The sequence below is a fragment of the Epinephelus fuscoguttatus genome, linkage group LG18, assembly GCF_011397635.1.
Source record: "Epinephelus fuscoguttatus linkage group LG18, E.fuscoguttatus.final_Chr_v1".
Classification (NCBI taxonomy): Eukaryota; Metazoa; Chordata; class Actinopteri; order Perciformes; family Serranidae; genus Epinephelus; species Epinephelus fuscoguttatus.
In genome coordinates this window covers 32,371,706-32,390,526 of record NC_064769.1, presented here as the reverse complement: position 1 = coordinate 32,390,526, position 18,821 = coordinate 32,371,706, and the positions used below count along the sequence as shown (strand labels likewise).

At 42.1% G+C, this 18,821-nt stretch overlaps 1 protein-coding gene across 1 annotated transcript in view; it reads right to left on the bottom strand.

Moving 5' to 3' along the window:
* The window catches only part of lpar1 (lysophosphatidic acid receptor 1), a 59,081-nt gene extending 46,982 nt beyond the window's left edge, over positions 1 to 12,099 (bottom strand). The window contains exon 1 of the mRNA XM_049603657.1: positions 11,689 to 12,099. The gene's annotated coding sequence lies outside the window, so the exon portion shown is untranslated. The remainder of the gene's footprint in view (positions 1 to 11,688) is intronic.
* Positions 12,100 to 18,821: the final 6,722 nt, after the last annotated feature.

Sequence of the window (18,821 nt, the reverse complement as noted above, 5' to 3'; positions counted from 1 at the left end):
GCACTAGTAGAGGCACTACACATCAAAGGAGAAGCTACGATAAAAGCCACAAACACAGCACTGAGAAGATGCAAATACAGGGAGTTGAAACAACGCCAGTGAAAGCTCGTTCCAAAATTAGAGTGAAATCTGGAGTTGGCTTTCACTTTCACTTTCAGTGCTGACGAGCTCTGGATGAAAGGATGTGGATAAAGAGCGCCACAAAGTTGGCCTGTTTTCTGTCAATGGGAAGGTGCTGGGAGTTAGCTAAGTTAGCTTTCTAAAGTATCAGCTTGACCATTACAACAAATGTAACATTCCAACAGTAGCTTGCAGTGTACTACAAGCAGTGTAGGGAGGAGGGGCCAAGTTTGAATGACAGGTTTACAAACTGCTGACTCACATGTAGCCTTCCTCCTGCGGGGAGAATGCACTATTTCAGTACCAAAAGTGTCTTCCCCTCAATAAATATTCCAACTTCCACAGCCGAGAATACTCTTTCTCACTCTACTGCTTTCTTGACATGGGCAAAACCATTTTATACTCTGATCAGATCAACTGTGGCAGGGCTCACTTGCATCTCAATTTTTAGCAAATACAACATGGTCCATCATGTGAATATAAACACCCTCAAAATAAAGTGGAGAGTCAGCAATTTAAGCTCATGGTCACGGTTTCACTTCAGATCCAAAACTGCAAAGCCAACACAACAATACAGAGGGGTCACCAAGTATGAATGAACATGCAATGTGTATCTCAAGTTGTGAAGCGCAGCACTGTAAGAGGGTTTTTCCACTGCACAGCACAGCAAGTTCAAGATATCTGCAAAGACTACTGTTTATATTGAAGGGATATTCCTGAGATACAGCTGGGTATTAAAATAATTTCCTCATTTTTGCACATTTTGGTTCCTCTTTCTGTCGCTCCCATGACTAATTTCAGACATCCTTTATACAGTTTTAAGCCTCATATACACACAAACACACACACACGCATGCACAATAGAATTAACACGAGCAGTGAAGAGTTGCCCGTGCAGTAAGGGCCACCACATGCTCTTTTCTCAAGCTGATGCGGTCCAGTGCCTGCCAGCACGAGCCTCTGAAATTGCACCATAGTGGTTTTTGCTCTCAAAATTTTAAACATTGCGGCCTGCTGAGCTCATGGTGTGACCAACAGCTGATTAGAACGGTTGGTCACTCTGACCAAAATCCTTTTGTCTAGCCTGCATCATAATATAATCCTGATATGTCTGCTCTGCTTCCCAATAGAGGACAATTTAGAGGTCCACTGCCACATACACAGAGTCTCACTGTCATATATGGTCTCTGGGAATGCCATCGCATGGTGTTAAAGATGCTGTTGTGCCACCTAGATTGCACAGTAAACTCAACTTTCTGGGTGGAGCGCAATGGCAACTCCCGCAACAATGACAGCACAGCAGTATGTACACATTAACAGCTGCAGACAGTGAGCATGAGTCTGTAGAGTCAATGGGGCTCAACAGGTATGCCGAGACCTGCTTTTCTTTCTTTCTTTTTCCACTCTATTTCTTTCTCATCATCTTTTTATTTTCTCAGTGCCAGCCTCCATTTCCCTGAGTTGTCTGGATATGTTAAATACACTGATTGCCCTGCAGGAGCCACGTCTCACAGTCCTGCTTTGGGGTGCTAACCCTGACTAGCTACCTTGCTAACTAGCTAGGAGTTGTCCCTCTAGCTTGCACAACTCTTCTGTACATTCTCTGAGGATTAACGACATGAAGCAACCATGAGAATGTACGCTATTTTCAAGGGGATTTTCAGCACCAGATGTAGTAAAACGATAGGGAACAGCTGAAAGACATGATAAACAATTCCCATGATGGCTCCTTATGGAATCTTTCCTGTATGTTCCCAGGGTCTTATACCCTTCTTCCACCCAAATTAGCGTGTGTATGAAGGTTTTTTTAACCTGGAGAAAACCTGTTACAAATAGGCGACAGACTGCTTTCCCATCACCAGTAGAATAGAGGTGTGTACATGGCTCTACAGTCAGAAGATGACTATGCCTTTCTGTTTCGTTTTTACTGATCTGCCACATTCAATGTCATGGACAGGCCAGAAAACAGGTTAGCAAACAGTAGTCTTTCTTAAACTTCGTGCTGACTTAATCTGGTATGATGTTGAGGTGCTGCTTGGATAAGGACGGACGATATTTTGTGGCAGCCTGTCACTGCATCATGCTGGCAAATGGGCTACAATTGGTGTGTACACCAAGGGTTCATATTTCCATCACTGCTGATCAAAGCCATTCGCAGTTGGAGCCAATAAATATCCAATACTACTGCCATTTGTCCCAGGAGTGAATGCCGATTGTAGCCTTTCCTATTGAAGACATAAGCCAGTAATTAGTGAGTGTTAGTGGGGTTTTTGTGCAGTGGAAAAGAAGCTCTAGTCTTGTGTTGAGTTGTGAGCATGTGTGTCTCTTGATATAACCCAACACTGTGAGAGATTAGAGAGGGCTAGTGTGAATCACAAATGAACAAAGCAAGATGGCCATTTAAAATGCAGTTTGAATAATAAAAATCTTTTCTGTCCAAAGTCTTAAGTCAAGAGAACTGTCCTGCCTGCATATTTTAGGGCTAATGTATCAAATATTAGTTTGAGGAAAGGCATTTGCACAACTGCCATCAGATACAGGTATGTTGGGAAATATTACTTGAGTCTTTGAATAGAAAATCCTGCGCACTGCTTTTGCTCAGCCTCACAACTTTTTAGTAACACCAACATTTCGGTCTTCCTGGACCTTCATCAAGAGTGTTCCAACACTGAGCTTAAATAGAAACTGGCCCACCCATTTCACAGGTTTGCACAGGTGTGAGGCAAGTAATTAGCTGTGGGTGTGTTTCTCAATAATTGTCAACAGCCTGTGCACCATATGTCACATACACCACAACTGAAAGAACAAGGGAACAAGAAAAACAATGTTGATCTTATGCGTAAACACATCGGCCTTGCAGCTTTCATTAATCATTCAAAAGGGTCAGCATTGTATTCTCTTGTGCTTTGTGTTATAAATTGGTCTTTTGAGATCCCCAGATCCTTAATAGCATGACATGCCATGGTATCTCATCATCTTATCCTTTAGGAGATAACGGATATTTAAGCTCTATAGCCTTTAAAATACCCTTTATTGCGTAAGAAGCTTCAGTTTTCAGGTTTTCCTTTGGTTTTTTTCTTGTTTCCTTGTTGTTTTGTTTGTGGGATATGTGACATATGGTGCACAGGCTGTTGTCAATTATTGAGACACACCCACACCTGATTAATCCTCCCACACTTGTGCACACCTGTGAAATGGGTGAAGCACTTTCTAGTTAAGCTCAATGTTGGAAATAATGGTGTTGAACACTCTTGACAAAAGTCCAGGACGACTGAAACGTTAGTGTTGCTAATAAATTGTGAAGCTGACCAAGAGCAGTGTGCAGGAATTTCTGTTCGAAGACTGGAAATTTTCAAATATAACATTCCTAGATTTTAGCTGTAGGTGGATTATTTCAACATATTGACCCAGGGAAATATATGTTGAACATTTGACCAAGGGCAACAACATTGTTGAGAACATAAAACTTTTCAAAAAGTATCCTTAATGTGTCATAATAAGAGGATGTTGTGTTGGGTAACATGCTAGCATAGCTACGCTTCCCTTTGCCGTCATCATCCAACTGAACATGCAGTGACCACATTATGAGATAACAATGTCAAAAATGTCGACTATTCTCAACTGCATTTTTTGTGTGTCATGCATGTGTACACACACAATGGCAGCTGTGTCTGTAAACTGATGAGAACAGCTTCCTGTCAAAACCACAGTTTTATTTTTACGTTATCTGAGATGAAAATGAGGAGGCAGAGAGACGAGTGGGAGGAGGACCTTTGTACATTTATATTTTAGTGTGCGTTAGCAGAACATACAGATGTGTCTGATGTGTCTGATGGCCAGAGCAGTCTGCAGTGCGTTATCAGAAATTTACCACGGCCATCTATACAATCATTCAGCAGGACGTCTTTAACAGTTAAAGAGGCCTTCTTATTGGTTGCCAAACTGATGATGATTTTAACACAGTTTCTCTTTCTGCCTGTGCCAAGTGGCCATGCTAAAGCCTGATGATACAATACAAGGTCTTCACCCTGGCCTTAATTTTGTAAATCCATGCAATTCTGCATTGTCACAACCAGGTGGCACTTTGTACAACATATTCACCAAAATATTCCTCCAACAAAATGTAGGTGGTCACTATCCCCGCCACCTGTCTGAATGTCTCACCACTATACACACAGTTAATGCAAGTATTTCACTTTTAAATGTGGGAAAACCCACTAGAAATTGGCAATATATTCCTTTCCCATTGCCAGTAGACCAGTGTTATTCTGGTGTACCACGATCAATATTACAGATTTGCAACCAGGAGGGCACATTGAGACTGAAAATCTCTTTTACAAGAGAGACCTGGCCGAAGTAGCAGCCAATGAAAACACGTTTCAAATGCAACAAATACAACATATAATCCAAAAACCTACAATAAAACAACAACTATTCAAACATACTGGCCTCAAGCACGTGTCTCTATCGTCACATTCTATATGCTGCCCTTAAATTCATCAATGGATACAATGGATGTGCCTAAAATAGGGCGAGTAAACAGTAAAAAGCTTTTTCATATCTGTTACTTCATCACTCTCTCTTTCAAAGGTGGTGCCGACTAATTTGGAGCAATGTTTGAACACTGCTTGGACGGGGAAACACATGGAATTGTGTGGTGGTCACTGTATACACCATTAAAAGGGCAGGAATTTGCATGTCCATCTGGATGTTGTATATCCATCCCTGCAGATCGAAGCCATTCAGAGCTAGAGCTGATAAATACCCGTGATTATTGCAGAGTCATTTGTCCCAGGAGCAAATACTGATTGTAACCGTTCACATTAAATACAAAAGCCAGATGTTCGTGGGTTTTTTGTCCAGTGGGAAAGGGGCTTTAGACAGCAGTCACATTAAAGGCAATTTTAGGAGTGGAGGCCACTACTTTTCAGTTTATTTAGTTGAATTAAAATAAGTAAAGTTCTCAGCAGCAGCTGTTCAATTCCTTGCATCAATCTGCCATTTCCTCTTCTGTCCAACCAAAAGAGAGCAAGTGTGTATCTTCCAAACAAAACTGAAACCAGCCTCACAGTCGTTGCTGGTAATCACACAGGCATTTTTGCATATCACAGAATATGATGTTTTTATCATGATGAAAACAAAAATTACCGAGCACAAGTGGGACGGTTGAAGCTTGAGGTAGGTTTTTACCTTTTTTTCATTGCAGCAGACTGACCGACCATTGTGTGTTACGCTTACAAGTCCCATGTCACTGCAAACCAAAAGCATGATCGAGACCGACTCACTGTGGCGTGTCATGTGATCGACCACTAAATCATGATAAGCCGTTGAAGAAGAAGAAGTGGTCTGACCACAAACTCACATATGAGCTGGAAAGGAAACTGAAGCAGAAACATTTGCATCCTTCTTCAGAATTCCCACAGAAATGGCGCTGAGAAGCTCCACAAACGAACGTGTATACAAGTGTGAATGCAAAGAGCACTTAGGAGATAATGCTGGTGATAAAACTAAGCTTTGTACCAACTCTTGCTCGAATCATTTCCCCGCTCACATGCACTTGAAGGAGATTTCTTTCCTCCACAGTGGCTCACAAAATGCGACTGTGTTACCTGCATGAATGTGGAAACAGTCTGGACCTTGGGAGTAAGAATGGGTGGAATGCAGGTCCTTAGACGAGGGGGAGGAGGAATCGTGCCTTCAGTAATCACAACACAGATGTTTCAAGGACCCTTTCTCTTGACGGATGTCGGAGCTCACGCAGGGAAACATAAAGCAGTCATCTTTGGGGGAGACGATAAGTCCTTGCGGTGGGAGTTTTGTTTAGTTTGCACAAGGAGGTCAGAAGTCAGAAGTATCAGCTTATCCCTGATGCATTTCAGCATTTCACAAGTTGTGGAATAAATCTGGGATGAGTGTATTTTTGTAATCCTGTCAGATCTATCAACCAGAACTTTGAGGATTAATAGCCTGCACCTCTTCCATGGTTACTGAGGAAACCACAGAGCTCCTGAGAACTATGCTGACCTCGTATTTGGAGTGCTGGTGTGTTACATCCAGGGTAACACAGTGCGATTATCCACTGAGAAGTCCTAAGATACATGAAAATGAGGATGGCCAATACAATAATACATATTTGCTAAATATTTAATCACTATAAACAGATATTTGAATACATATACACCACTGAACACTCTCGATATGGTACCTTTGGAACCAAAAGTAACCCTTCAGACAACCCGCTAACCCGCTAGACCCTAGCGTTTCCACAAACAGTACCCTTAAATGTGGGCGGGGTTGTCACTCACTGCTCCATCAAGCACCAGCTGTATTTCCTTATCACTGGTGACCTACACCTCATTTATCGTCCACAGAACGAGGTTGCATGCCAACATTTTCAGAACAAAATAGAACAGGCTGCAGTGAGAGTCTCTCTCCATGGGATATTTATTATTTATTTGTGCATTTAGGGGGCGATCACACAGAAATGAGACGCTAGAGACTCGGACGCTTCAAAGACGCTTGAAACGCCGGAAGTGCTTATTCAATGCGCGCTAGCTACTGGCGTCTGACGCTCATAAAGTTGAAAATATTTAAACTTTTCAGTGTCTACGCACGTCTAAAAAGAAGCGTCTACAAAAACGCGCGTCTAAAAAGATGCCGGGAAAAACGCCCATCTAAAAAGACACTAGAACGCCAGTCAGATGCGCCGTATCACGGGAAAACAATGGTTTTACTGGCGTCGCGGTTCTAGCGTTTCATCTCCGTTCCAGTGTTGCTGGAGCCCACAGGAATGATGCTCAGCGATGCATGTTTTTTCTCCTAGCGCGTCTAAATTGATATATATTTTAAATGTTTGAGGATCCACTTATTACTAAAAGTGTATGTCATCCAAGAGAGACAATAAAAACTTAAGTAATGGCAAAAGTTCTCACAGTGAAATTTAAGGTGTGTTGATGGATTCACATCGTCAACTCATGCACTGGGTAACATTACAAGTTAACGTCCCACCTTAAAAGTTGACGGCAGCTGGCCCAGTGCATTAAATTTTTTCTTTCTCAGACTCCAGCTGCTGCAAGAGGCCATAACAGTAGTTAAATGAGCTTCAACACCAGCCACAACTTGTCCTCTATTGACCAATCAGACTGCAGTGTTCACAGCTCCACCTTTTAGTACCAGATCTGTGTGCTAGGTACCCCAACAGAGGGGGACCAAAAATGGGAACGGTACGGAACAGTTCCATTGGCACCATCCACAACTTTTCACAGTGGAACAAAAGCATGCCGAACTGAACTGAACTGAACTGAACTGTATCGTACTGCTCAGTGGAAACAGGGCTATGAGGCGCAAAGCATCCATCATTGTTTAATGACAATTTAGCTTTTAACTAACTTTTTTTCTGCATTCATATTCAGATATATGCTTAAACAGATAAGCTGAACCCCAGAGGCTTATTATCGTCCGACCAGTTGTCAATGGGTTCTGAGACTGTGAAGTGTTTTGGAAAGTTTGACTGTTATCTCATGCTGTATGTGACACAAAATAAAGTTCAGTAAATCGAACAAAAGCTCAACCGTTCTGCTTTTAATAAACCATTATCTCTTGCAGATCGCTCTGTATGCAAAGGCTGTCACAGGGAGGCAACATTTTTATTTGCTATCTCAACACAACTCCAAACTGTTATTCTGTCTCACTGTCTTCCTGTCTTCTCCTGTCATCTTATCTCCTCATGTCACAGCCCACTGCAGCAGCTGTGCTTGTGCCAAAATGCTGGAGAATATGCATCATAATATATCATATGTATACGACTAAGATATGGGTAAAAAGGTCACATTTTTGTTTTCAAGGAAAGGAAGCTATTTTATCATGTGAGTCACATCTAAAAGAGTGTGATGACCCTAAACTGTCTTGAATCACTAAAGCTTATCATCTCTTTTGTTTTTTAAATTGTCCAGTTACACATTTGCGTGAGTGTTGTCAGCATATTGGTGAGAGTGACTAAATTAAGATCTATAAGCAGCAAAGCTGGCCTTGGTTCAATAAACCATAGGTCAGGACACCAAGTGGGCTGCAGCCCTGTTTCTGAGGAATTTCGCAACAACAAGTAATAATTCTTCATGTCCAAAGTGGAAAAGGTTAAATGTCTTTTTTTTTCACCCAAGGCTGAACATGAAAAAGACCCTATGCCTTAGTTATCTTATCCCACTTCTGTCTATGGCAGTTGGATGTGTCTCAGCCTAGTTAAAGTCAACATGCAAGAGATTTCTCAAAGCGTCATACCATAAGATGAAATTGTTCAAAAGTTCCCACATGTCAACCAGGGGAAAAACAGTTTACTGTAACATATTAAGTCAACAAATGCAAAATATTATTCTGAGAATGTGGATTCCGTAAATAAAACACCTTGAAAGCTACAGACCTAATCTATCCACAGAAGTGTAAATGGTTCTCACACTCCGATTTACCATCAATGACCCCCTGAGGTTTGTGGCAGTGGGTGGGAGGTAAACAGTGTTCTCACCGTCTCTTGTGAATTCACAAATAAACACACACACACACACACACACACACACACCATTTGAGCGTCAGATCAGTATTAATTGGGTAGCATCAAAAGGGCACGGACACCTAGCACGCAGGGAGTATATGACTGGTTTTCACTGTAGACCTTTACAAGTGGCTAAAAAAAAGATGAATTGCAAACTTTAGCACTTTTCAAACAGGAGTTGTGCAAATTTGCAGGAAAGCCCAGTCAGTCTTTTTTCAGCATTGGCAGTATAAAAGCAAAATCAGGGAGTGCAGCAAAATGCCGACTACCTACTTTTGTTTATACAGAATGTGCCTTTTTCGGGGTAATGGGGGGCGTGAGCAAGTAACAAAACGTGTAGCTCAGCGTGTGATGTAAACAGTGACGTGGGACGGAAGCAGCAGCGGGTCAGTCCTTCGGTGATTCTCTCATAAGTCGGCCCGTCCTTCACCGTCCCCGTCATCTGACGGTTAATGGTCTCTTCGTTTGTGAGGGCAAGGAGGGCGCGCAATTCCTTGTCTCCCCAGTTGCTCATCTTTACAGTGTCTGTCAGGTTTGTGTTTCCCTCTTGCTACTAGCTGCTCGCTAATTCCTGCTATCAGCTGTTTTCCGTCATCAACAGCCCCTCCTGTGGCGGAAGGCCGCCTCGTTCTTTTTAAACCAAAAAGGTTCCGCCAATATGTCTACCCTACGAGGCGGAAAATCGGGCACCTCGGATCAACTCGCCAATCCGGCTCTGTGTCTTTAAACGCTTGCAGCTTGCCGGCAAAACGGCCCAACATTCACAGAAAATCTGGCAGTGTAAAAGGGGCTTTTATTTTTTGTTTTCATGTGGAAATGTGGGTGAAAGAAAAGCCACTGGATCGCCAATATATGGAGATAATGAACATCCAAGAAAAATCAAGGTGATTTGCCCTTTTGTATTTATTATCTACTTTCAGGGACGATAATTTGCATAAAGGCGTCAATAATTGTCTTAACAGTGGCACTAAATGAAAGCTCATATAATGACCCAAATGGACAGAGCCACCAGTTCCCTCTTCACTGCTGTCTTTGACACTAACTCTAGTCAAGCCAAGTCGAATCATGTCAACAACAACAAACAACAAAGAGAACAAAGAGAACAGAAGAAAACAATGAAAATAATAGAGAACAAACTGCAGCACAACAAAGATGAAGGCAAATCAAGCTATTAAAACCAATCATACCCCAACAAGAGGATGTGGGTATTTAGCAGCACCTTCAAGGCTTGTGTTGGGTTTCTGTAATGCTATGAAAGGAGGGTGTAGAGAGACCGATGGAAACTTCCTTAGCCACCTGTTTGCCCAATCTGTGATCATCTGTGGAACATTTAAGTGCTCAGTTCTTATCTCTCTTTTGATGTGAGTTTAAGTACAAATGCATTTTTCAGCCTGAGGGTTTAAATGAAGGAAACTCAAGAGGGTAGAACAATTAGAAAATGCTTGCCTGGTGATGGCACTCGAGGGAAAGGTCAAGAAGTTACCAAAAGTGTTCAAATTCGACCTCTGAAGGTGACAAATGTGCACAAATTACATAGCAACTGGGACATTAGTTTTATTCTAAGAGACTTAAATGTTAATCAAGTAAAAAGTCCAACCTGACCTGCTATCAATGAAACTTCAAGAGGCTCCAGAGAGATTAGGAATTCCCCTCTAGGGACACAAATGCCAAGTTGCACAGTAGTCTGGCCAGAAGTCATTGAGATATTCTGCTTAGCGCAAAAATGTTGGACAGCTTCATCAACCAGCACTCGTCGGGCAGAAAAAAAAGTGTTTAAGATGCCCTTCTTTAGAGTAAACTTTTGCAGCCTCTGAATGGACTCAGTGAGTATGACACACATTCATTACCACCTTGAACTTTGTGGTTAATGCGTATTCCTGTAAATGCTAAACATTACCAAGAACCCTTTTTATGCGCACCTTTGATTTGAATGAAAAACCAAAGCTATTCGCATGAGTTATCGTGTCATCAGAACAACAGGAAACACCTGGCCGAACCTGGTCTAGATGCAGGAATGATCATTAATATGTTGTGTTCTGTGTAGCTTAAAAGACACAACAAATGATGTCTTTATATTTGTGTCACAGCAGGACATGTAGTAACAATCACAGGCACCCTGCTGCATACTTTATCTCCATCCTTGCTGCAGGCTAACATTCTGTCTGCCTGCGAATCATCTAGCATTTCTGATCTTGTTCTGGCAGCTGCAGGACCAAACCACATCACGAGTTTTGCCAGTGTCCCATCTCTAACAGAGTTCAGTGAGACACTAAGTTAGTTCATGGAAGTGTTGTATTTGAAGGCCTGAGTCCAGGGCACAGCACGGTGTGTTGACTCCTGCCGGTAGTAGACAGCATCAAGGCGCATACTTTGGGAGGATGCCAACACCGCAAGAAGCGTTTGGGGACTATTAGTCTGCTGCTGGCCTCTTCAGCATGTTTAGCAGTTACACCTACAAGTGCTGACACTAATGTAAGTATGAAGTATGACAGCTGATTATGGATAACTTGTTTTTTGTTTTGTTTAGGAAGGGGGTTACACTTGGGGGTGAGAAAGGAAGAGGTCCCATCAAGAAAACAAAAAATTCCAAACACATTCTCTGACTGCACATCAGCGTGGAAAATCAAGACAGATGTCAAACTTTTTTTACTCCCAGACCCAACGCCCGCGTGTTTTTTTTCCGTTCACTCCCTTCCACAAATATTGTTCCAATCCCAGTGTTTGATAAAGAGCCCAGCTCTGGCGCAACAAGTCCTTCATTCCAGCCGCGTCCCCGTTCTCGACCCCTGTGTGCGCACAGCTCCCCATATCGAAATAACGGTGCGCACAGCGGATTCAGGCATCTGCTAATGCCATCAAAGGCTTTATCTCAACCGAACGCTTTCCAGCCGCGTCTACGTGGCAGGTATACTTTGATTATGTAAAGATGCCTACATCCGTGCGTGCATTTAAGACGCGCGTAAGTGCGCTTTGGAGAAGAACTGTTTTTAAAAATAAGGATTCATGCAATAAGAAATACTTACTGTGTTTTCTTTCCAATGAAAGCAGTAGGTGGGTAGCTTACTCCCTGACTGGTTTCTGGATGTCCAACTCAAGTTTGATTCGAGGTGCCTGAAATCCCTCCAACACAAAACTCCTAGAGACTCAGCCTGCGCAACTCTTGTGTCAAAGTCGCAGCGGTGTAATAAAAGATTCCAAATCCAAAATACAGCCAGGTAACCCTTTCATTTTATGTCCGTGCAGAAAAGCAACACCTCCTCCGATGCTTTATTTGTTTTTATTCTCTCCACCAGCAGCGTGTCCCTGTTTGTGAAGCTGTTCAATTGATTCGTCTCCAGATGAAGTCGCCTTGATGCTCTCTGCTGCGTCTCCGTGCCTCTCTGCGCTGGCGCGGCGGCTCCGCCAAGCTCTCCCTCTCTTTCTCTGACCGACCGACTGCCACACACACTCTGCAGGAGAGGACCTTTGTCTGCACATGACGTCACTCACACACACACACATTCACACACAGACACACACTCACTGCAAAAAATGCATTTGAATAAAGAGCGGCAGTGACATTTGCGCACGTTATTTGCTTTTTTAAAAGGTGTCACAGCATTTCACTGCAACTTAAAGTGAAGAGTTTTCTTTAAACGGTGGATTTTTAATCTTAAAACACAGAAAACAGGTGAAACTTTAGTGCAAACAAGTGCATTTAATTAATCTAATTCGCATTCTTCCCACTTATCTACTGAAAGACTGATATCTCATGACGTAAATGTCCTGTTACTGAAGACATTTCTTGTAGTGTTCGCAGTTGAGAGTTGTTCTTTTTCCCTCAGAGCCTAATTGGAAACACATTTTTTTTTTCAGTAACTTGTTAGGAAAGAGACAGGAAAGGAGAGAGGGGTGGAGTGAAGGGGAGAGAAAAAAAAGAGAGCGTGAGACTGACACTCAGGGACTCAAAGACATATTGTATTCCTTACCAATTAACCCTCCACATAATACATTGGAAATATTTCCTCCTGTCTGCCGGTGCCGGTGTCCAAGTGAAGTGAAAACCTTTTTTTTAATACGGGGTTCTCAGGTTATGAGAAAGTATTTGGTGAAGGGACAGTTATGTCTGCCAACTTTACACCATCTGTGAACACTTAGTGAGGTGTTTGTAGTAAACCAACCGCCGCCGCTGTGGAATGAAATGAAGTGTAAAAGCCACGGTGCATCGAACAATAGGACATTTGCTCATTTGTCCCATTAAGTCGAATATGTCACTTAAATTGAATGTTATTTAAGCACATCAGTGCCATATCCTCAAAGTACACCACCACTCAGACGTAATTCAGGACAGGCTCCACAAGCAGGCTCCGTTTATCACCAATATTAGCCCCAAAAAAGGCATGATCGAACATAAATGGAGGGTCTGGCCCAACTATTTAAAGTTTTTTCCCCGTGTAGAACTATTGCAGGTATTTTGATTGTTGACTTTTCGCCAAAGTCATTTTTAAGTAGCTCTGGGATTTGCTTCTTTTCTCTTATTGCAATGCAACACTGAATATAGGCCTTTTAAGTGTGGGTCAGACAAAACAAGACATTTGTTGGCATCACCTTGGGGTTTAGGAAGCTGTGGCACTAAAAAAAAAAGCTGGCATGTTACAGACCAAATTATAAACTGATTAAACAGATATTTTGTGGTAAATTGGCTGCAGCCCTAATCCAGCGTAGAGTGTTACAGTGGAAGAATTAAGCATCTTGGACGCCTCATGATGGATTTATACTTGCAGAGCTTACACCATAGCCTTTGCTGTTGTGAGCATTTATACTTGTGCTGGTGTGTCTGTGTCACTCTGCAGTTACACCTCCAAAACACTAGTCAGCGATGGGTTTTCTGTGAAGTGCTGTGAATTTGAGTTGATTCAAAACCCATCCAAAACACACATTAAACACTCATTAAACATGGCTTAATAGAGACAGTGTCAAACACAAGTACACAAATCAGCTTCACTATAACTCGCAGCATTCTGGACACATTTTCCCCACAAATACAACATGCTAACATTATTAGCACAAGCCTATGGCATTTTACATTGTATAAATTAGCTTAGTGGGTAGCAGACTTTTCCTCTGCTCATATGAAGCCAGGGACAACAGCAACATTTAACAAAGGTAATGTTAGAAAATTTGGCTCCATTACAAGTCACAAGGTTCACTGACAAAACAACTGTCTTATACTAAACACGTTTTCCAAACAAATATAACAAGCTAACGTTATTAGCACGGGCCAACGGCATTTTACATTATATAAATCAGCCTAGTGACCAGCAGAGATTTCCTGAAGCCAGAATAAATCACAAACAAGACATAAAATGCTATTTTTGTGGAGGCTTTACTGTCTTCACAATTTATTGTTTCTTATCTGTGACATTAAAGTAAATAAAAGCTTTGTTTCCACTGAGGGAAAAGGTTTCAGCTTACAAAAATGACAGGAGGTCTGCGTTGCCATGGTGTGCAGTTACATTTCTGGGGAGGTGCACGTCAGGCTACGACATAGGGGACGGCATAGGTTTTTTGACTATTGGCAATATCTATGATGCCATGGTTGTTGATTCCTCTGATTTTAGAAGTGATGCTTCTGTCCCCTACTTCCTGTTTACCTTGGCTCATCATGCAGGTCATGAAAAACCCAAGCTGCCCAAATTAAATGACAAAAAGGGTAATTTGTCATTACCTTCTGAAACCAACCAATGGCAAGATGCCATCACGTGTATTTGTCTTCAAAACTCTTAACAATGACTTACAAAAATAATTCAAAATGACCCTCTTTTATTTGCCACTGTTCTAACAGTCCAGTCACCAGAGAAAATGTTGGCATTGTACTTTTCGTCAAGTTTCATTGCGTTTCAAGCCAAGACATAGCTATGTTTTAGTGCCAGCAAACTCAAGTATTTTAAGCCAAAACATGATTTTTTCTAACAACCACCAATTGGTTTAGCAGTAAATAAGGTTTAGTTAGGTTTAGGCACAAAAACAACCTAGTTGACGTTGGGGAAAGATCACTCACTGTTGGTCAAACACGGGTTCCAAACAGTGCTCGCAGGCATTGTGGGCCCAGCCATCCACCTCGTCCTCCTCCATAACAGGTTTTATCAACCTCAGCTCCTAACAGACAGCAGTCATAAAAGGTTCTTGTCAGGGAAACGTGAGCAAAGGTTGTTTTAGGCATTTAGGAACGATCAGTGCTGTCATTGTTCTCGTGAGGACAGTCTCCAAAGACAGTAAACTATGATTGGTCTGTGATCATAATCTGACATGTCTCTTGGTCAAGTGACAGCAGGAATGTAAAGCGTAATGATTGTAAAGTAACCATGACAAAACACTTAATGTCAATGTCTGATGGAAATTTAAAATCTCTCACATCGCTGTGACCACCACAAGATCCAGCCTGAAATCAGTATTTGGTTTCCCTGCCACCCACATGTGGTTCTTCTTTGCCCTTTAAAGCACAGAGCATAGCACAGTCATGTGGAGAAAGAGAAGGAAAAACAGAAAATACAAAATTACTTAGAAAGACATGTTGTATACAGTCACTTGTAGCGTCTGGCAAAGGCTACCCTAGGATGGGAAAGGATCGAGTGGAACCACATAGAACCCAGCAGTGGGGAAATCTGTTTGCTTTGAGTGATTTCTCAAAATACTTGCATGACCACTGTGCTGTATTTGTGCTCTTGTTGCGATAGAAGCTCCTCTATTTCACACAAGTCTAACAGACCAAATTTAAACCGTGGTGTCCCACAATGGAAAGCAAACATCTACCAGTTGGCCAAAGGAGAATCCTACCTACTGTACAAGGGGGAGACTCAGGCGTACATGGCTGCAGGCAGATGTGTACTTGTTTGCTTAGATGCTGTTTGCTGTATATGTGATGATCTGATTTAAAGATGGACTATTTACTCTGCAATTTTAATAAAAACATAACTTTGAGCAAGATAAAACCGGTTGTCAGGCGTGCCAACTTTTCATATTAGAAGCTTTATGATATAGTCTTCCAAATTTAAGTACTTCTTCTCATGTTATTATGAGGCACGTTACAGGCATGTTACATACAGAAATACTTTGACATACCACTCATAGAAAAGGGTTCTTACTGACAGCTTAAGGTTCTACCCTGAACCATGTGTTTGTGAAGAACCCTTTTTTCAAGAAAACGTTTTTCAAGGGTTCTTTGTAAGGCTCAGAGTTTCATGAAGAACCTTTTTCAACCACAGAACTCTTGTTAAGAAAGGGTTCCTCAAGGGTTCCTTGTAAAGCTGAAAACACACTGGCACTGCTGCAGTGCGTCATGTGCCAAACGTCATGTGCCACCCCTATCACACTGGACGTGTTGCGCTGCAGCTCGTCAACAGACGACCACACAAAGCTATTACTACTTTACTGAAAGATCTGTACCTCTTCCACCTTTGCATTACCTTAAAATCAAGTATGGACATCTCCTAATTAAAGTTGATTTCACATCTGAAGAGCCGATCTCCGAGCTACAACTCGCCAGGAAATGTCTTTTTGGCCATTGTCTTGATAATAGGATTGTGGGTCGTTTACCTCTGGATATTTCTCAACCTTAACAACGAGTCTCTCCTCATCCATTCTTTGTCACACACAAGACAAAGCAACAGCAAGAGTTCTCTTTGCATCAATGGTGAGCAGAGGAGTCGAGCTGCCATAGGAGCAGAGAAAAATAACTGCTATGGGAGCTGCTGTGTACAAGCAGAGAGAGGAGGGGAAAAATGCATCCGTTCCAGCGGCGTCAAAGATGGAAACAGGACAGTGATGTAAATGGCCATGGGGTGGCGCCTCTAAGAGCGCCAATGCATGCTTTGCTGATGCCAGCGTGGGACTGTACATGGAAAATAATAGGGGTGTATTTCTTGACACGTGTTTGCTGCCGGTGTGTTTTGGCCTTAAGATTAAGTGTTTCATTAAGAGCCCTTTTATCCAAACAGAACCTTTTGGAGAAAAGAGTTCCTCAGGGATTGTTGAAAGCACGGGTATTCAAAGATCCTCACCCCCCATCTGTTGAAATGTTTACCCATGTTTGAAATGGTATTTTTTGGTGGGTTTTAGATGAACCTCTTAGAAAATAAAATGGTTTCTCAGTAGAGCCCTTTGGGTGAGTCCTTCTTAACACCCTCAGAAGGTGAAAGGTTCTGGATGAAACCACCATAGAGGCTTCTGGGTGGAACCACTACACCATAAAGGGGTTCTCTGGAAAACCTTTTAAAGGCATGTCTAAACCTTTAATAAAAGGTTGTACGAGGAATCGAAAAAGGCTCTCCTATGGGAACAAGCCAAGTAACCTTCCCCATCAAGATATCTGTACAGAAAGTTCAGTCAAAGCTCAGGAGATTATCAGTAATGTCTTTGCATACGGTTCCTGTCACTGTTTTGGCATGGGTGAGGTATCAGCTGAACGTATCTCCTATGATTGTGCAAGGATGGGTCAATAACTGTTCTTTGCAGCCAGGCTGGTTTTGATTGTTTTTATTTTCATATCCACCTGGATCGTGTTTTTCTTTGGAATCATTGTCCTCTGAATCATCTTCATCTGAATCATCTTTTCCTCTGCTCTTCCTGGCAGGTTATATCATTTGATACGCCTGCATTCATAACTGCCTATCTTGAATAAGCAAACAAGTATGTCATGACAGGGAACACCAAAGCAGTAAAGAGTACATGTCATTTTAGCCACATTACCCACATGAGCAACACAACGAAGTACCTCACAACACGAATGCACTGTTAGACTTCATATTGCCTTGCTAAAAGTGACCTGTTGACCTTTTGTTCATGATGGTTCTACCATCAGAGTCATTCAAGGATTTAAAATACTCATATAAGCTCAAAAGGAAATTCCATTTACTTAAAGGGATAGTGCACCCAAAAATGAAAATTCAGCCATTATCAACTCATCCATATGCCGAGGGAGGCTCAGGTGAAGTTTTAGAGTCCTCACATCACTTGCGGAGATCCCAGGGGAGAGGAGGTAGCAACACAACTCCACCTAATGGAGGTTGACGGCACCCCAGATTCAAACGTTGAAAAACACATAATTGAAACCACAAAATATCTCCATACTGCTCGTCCATAGTGATCCAAGTGTCCCGAAGCCCTGACGTAAAAAGTTGTTTGGGGCGTTGGTGGCTTTGTGGATAGAGCAGGCGCCCCATGTACAAGGTTCTTGCCGCAGTGGCCCGGGTTCAATTCCAACCTGTGGCCCTTTGCTGCATGTCATTCCCTCTCTCTTCCCCCCCTTCACTCTGAGCTTTCCTGTCAATTAAAGGCAAAAATGCCCCAAAAAATATCTTTAAAAGTTGTTTGGAAAAACGTGCGAGGCTAAAAACAGAGTTCAAATGAGGTTTTTCCAAACAACTTTTTATGTTGGGGCTTCAGGACACTTGGATCACTACGGACGAGCAGTATGGAGATATTTTGTGGTTTCAATTATGTGTTTTTGGACGTTTGAATCTGGGGCGCCGTCAGCCTCCATTAGGTGGAGTTGTGTTGCTACCCACTCTCCCCTTGGATCTCCGCAAGTGATGTGAGGACTCTAAAACTTCACCTGAGCCTCCCTCGGCATATGGGTGAGTAGATAATGGCTGAATTATCATTTTTGTGTGCACTATCCCTTTAAGACAAATGTATCCTGGTCACCAGGTAGTTCAGTAAGCACAATCCACAAGAGTTGTTCTTAATGTGTCACACCCACAGGCTTGTGCGCCATCTGGTAGTATTTACTGAGGTGTTTGTAGTAAACAAACCAGCATAATTGTAGGAGTGGAACACAAGTAGAGATTACAAAACTGGGACTTGAAATTTGTCTTTCTTGGAAGTCACTGGAGGCAAAAGCATCATGTAATCACCTCAGACAGGCTTGTATTCTGATCACCAGTCCTGTTTTTTATTTGATGGACAGAATAATGAAGTGTTATAGGATACAGACATGTAATAAGATGTTGTATGGTTATCATGAGTCTGTAGAGGCAAATTCGCATATGACTATTTGGCTTAAGATGTGTCTGACATAGTGGCTTGCACATGAGGAGGTTGTTTGATGCCTAAAGAGAATATGACTGTGTCAGCTGAGTTCTGCCATTTCAAACCAGTAAAATTTTACAGATTGCAC